This window comes from Entelurus aequoreus, linkage group LG18 (genome assembly GCF_033978785.1).
Source record: "Entelurus aequoreus isolate RoL-2023_Sb linkage group LG18, RoL_Eaeq_v1.1, whole genome shotgun sequence".
Classification (NCBI taxonomy): domain Eukaryota; kingdom Metazoa; phylum Chordata; class Actinopteri; order Syngnathiformes; family Syngnathidae; genus Entelurus; species Entelurus aequoreus.
In genome coordinates this window covers 5887773-5891510 of record NC_084748.1, presented here as the reverse complement: position 1 = coordinate 5891510, position 3738 = coordinate 5887773, and the positions used below count along the sequence as shown (strand labels likewise).

At 39.2% G+C, this 3738-nt stretch overlaps 1 pseudogene; it reads right to left on the bottom strand.

Annotated features, from left to right (window-relative positions):
* Positions 1 to 3203, bottom strand: part of LOC133633743 (rho GTPase-activating protein 19-like) — a 30181-nt pseudogene extending 26978 nt beyond the window's left edge.
* Positions 3204 to 3738: the final 535 nt, after the last annotated feature.

The window sequence follows — 3738 nt, the reverse complement described above, 5'->3', positions numbered from 1 at the left end:
TTAGCTTTTATATTTTATAAGATATATTTTTTGTAAGAACCACAATTAATAAATATATTTCAGTGAATAACTTATTGTTCAAATCTGTATATAAATATGTACATAAAGTGTTGTAATTATATTGTAAAATGGATGGATGGACGTTTAAAACAAAACTGTTATTATTAATTAGTAAGTATACATTTTTTGAGCCTTTTTAGAGGAAATCAAATCATTGTAGTAAATTATGCAAATTACTCCATGTCATGGTGACCATGCCCATAGCCACAGGTATCTAGGCAGTTTATGGGAAACACTGAATTAGTACATGCAAATGCGTCATTCAATGCAAACAAGCTGTTAACTTAATTAGTTATTTGCTAACTAACTTACTCGATGTCAAACTAACAAATGTCAAGCCCTAGTATGTGTATTTTTAAACAAAAAGTTCTAATCAGATTAGTCAGAGGTTATTACTCGCTTGCATAGTTAAAATAACCTAAGACTCTTATATTTTTACACAAAGACAATTACTTTGTGATAAATCTGCGTGTTTGTATACATGATCGATGCTTTATTTTTTGCGATTAATATTAACATTAATTATTTTTGACAGCCCTCATTTTTTTTCTGTCAAAATGGAAAGAACTACTGCGTTAATTAAAAAAAAAAAAAAAAAAGTACTGTATTGACTACTATTTCCTGGCTTTATAGGGCCTTGAGTGTGACACCTGTGCTCTGACCTTTGCGCTTGAGGAAGTTGAAGGAGCGGAAGAAGCCCCCGTTCCCAGCGGTGGGCGTCCTGGGGCCCTCCTCGCCGACCAGCTGCGAGAACTCGGCGCCGGGGAGATCGATGAGGCGAGTGATGTTGCTCAACACCAGCTCCAGGAAGACCTCGGCGTTCTCGTGGCGTAGTTTCTCCACAAAGAAGTCTGGGTTGAAGATGACGGGCTGTCGGGCCGCGCGGGACCCTCCCCGGGACTCGTGCTGGTGGACCACCATGGAGGACTGCGTGCCTCTGACGGGCCAACATTGCACACACGTTAGGTGGGGGAAAACATTTCTATTTTCTCAGTTATTGCTGGGTTGCAACCCTGTGACTTAAAGGCCTACTGAAAGCCACTACTACCGACCACGCAGTCTGATAGTTTATACATCAATGATGAAATCTTAACATTGCAACACATGCCAATACGGCCGGTTTGATTAGTAAATTGCATTTTTAAATTTCCCGCGAAATATTCTGCTGAAAACGTCTCGGTATGATGACGCCTGCGCGTGACGTCACGGATTGTGCGGACATTTTGGGACACCATTGTGGCCAGCTATTAAGTCGTCTGTTTTCATCGCAAAATTCCACAGTATTCTGGACATCTGTGTTGGTGAATCTTTTGCAATTTGTTTAATGAACAATGACGACAGCAAAGAAGAAAGCTGTAGGTGGGATCGGTGTATTAGCGGCCGGCTGCAGCAACACAACCAGGAGGACTTTGAGTTGGATAGCAGACGCGCTACCGTGAGTACGCAGCTGCGGCTTCCAAACATTTGATTGCTTGCCCGTACGTGCGTGCCGCTATGTGCATGTCACGTACGTAACTTTGGGGAAATGTATGTGCTGTATGAACTTTACGGAGGTGAACGGTACTTTGGGCTGTGGGATTGAGTGTGTTGTGCGGTGTGTTTGATTTGTATTGGCGGGAGGTGTTTGTTATGCGGGATTAATTTGTGGCATATTAAATATAAGCCTGGTTGTGTTGTGGCTAATAGAGTATATATATGTCTTGTGTTTATTTACGGCTTTAGTCATTCCCAGCTGAATATCAGGTCCCACCCGCCTCTCACAGCATTTCCCTATCTGAATCGCTTCCACTGCCCTCTAATCCCTCACTCTCACTTTCCTTATCCACAAATCTTTCATCCTTGCTCAAATTAATGGGGAAATCGTAGCTTTCTCGGTCCGAATCGCTCTCGCTGCTGGTGGCCATGATTGTAAACAATGTGCAGATGTGAGGAGCTCCACAACCTGTGACGTCACGCTACTTCCGGTACAGGCAAGGCTTTTTTTTATCAGCGACCAAGAGTTGCGAACTTTATCGTCAATGTTCTCTACTAAATCCTTTCAGGAAAAATATGGCAATATCGCGAAATGATCAAGTATGACACATAGAATGGACCTGCTATCCCCGTTTAAATAAGAAAATCGCATTTCAGTAGGCCTTTAAAACCCTTTTTTATTCAGTGGCTTTTAACCCAGCATGAGACTTTAAACAGTTTTTAACTGCTTTTTATCTAACAAATTGTTCTCAGGGTAATTTGTATTTGCTTTTTCAATGTGTATTTTGATTCTATTTTAAATGTTATTTTTTTAGTCTGTCCTTTGCCTCTATTTCTTAGTGGTGTACAGCCCTTTGTTCTTCAACTGTGCTTGTTTTTAAAGGGCTTTATAATTAAAGTTGGTATGTTATGGTATTTTAATTAACACGTGAAGAAAACACTAAAAACGATCACCATCAAATAAAATTTAAATGTACTTTTATTTTATTCCAGCGTTATCCCTTGCACTTTATGTTTGTTTTCTTTTATTATTATTTTTCCTATATAGTTGTGTATTACAACTTCTTGGCAATGTAAAACATGTTTGATTACTGTTATTTCAATTGTCAAGTGTCTGTATTACACTGATATTAAAATACAGTTTAGGGATAAAAATAGAAAATTTTAAAAAAAGGGTTTGCCCACCATGTGTGCAAGGTGACAGCAACCGGACGTGACGTCACGCACGACCCCACATTGGCATAAGTTAATACCGGATATGACGTTGAATGTTGACTTCATACAGCACAACGGCTGCATTGTTTAAATCAACGTTGCCATGAACTAAGTGCACTTCATGTCACACAACAAACGTGTCCGCCATTGTGCGAAGAATGCAAATAAAGTTACGAATGTGTGGCGTGTTCGACTGTGGCCACAAGCAGCTAATGCTACTAAGCTACGCGGCTAAAAAACACAGTCAGCCATCAGAAGTGGGGACAGCCACACGGACATAATGTCATATCTACATATACAGCTCAAAGTATTACGCATGATGAAACATCCGTGACGCGTCAGAACATCGAATTGATTTCGTCATTACCTTCTATTTCGGGTGTTTTCGCCGACATCTTGACCCGCCGCCATGTTTGCTAGCTTTGAATCTGCCGCAGTTCCTCCGCACACTCCGCCTACTCTTCAGCCATTGGTTGGTGAAGGTTAGGGGCGTGGCAATCAGGCTTGGGTGTGCTCGTGCCGCTGTTGTGATTGGTCAGTTTAAATTCGGCATTGTTGTAAAAAACAAAACAAGAGTGAAAAAAAAGTTGTTCTTATTTTAAATGTATCTGTTGCATGCCATGATAGAATATATTTATTATTTCGATTAAATATTGATTTATATCACATAAAAACATCACCGTTTTTTTCTCATATTAGACTTAGACATAGACAAACTTTAATGATCCACTAGGGAAATTGTTCCACACAGTAGCTCAGTTACAAAGGATGGAAAGTGTAAGGATGGAAAGGACAATGCAGGTATAAAATAGACTAAAAATGTACTATACCGGTAGTAGCAATATAAAATATAACATGTAATTTTTACATAGTATATGTACAACATATGATATATACTTATATATTATATTATATTACATGTTTATATCATATATACAATATATAACAATTACCATGTACCATATTGCCTTTTCTCTCTCTCTCTATGTA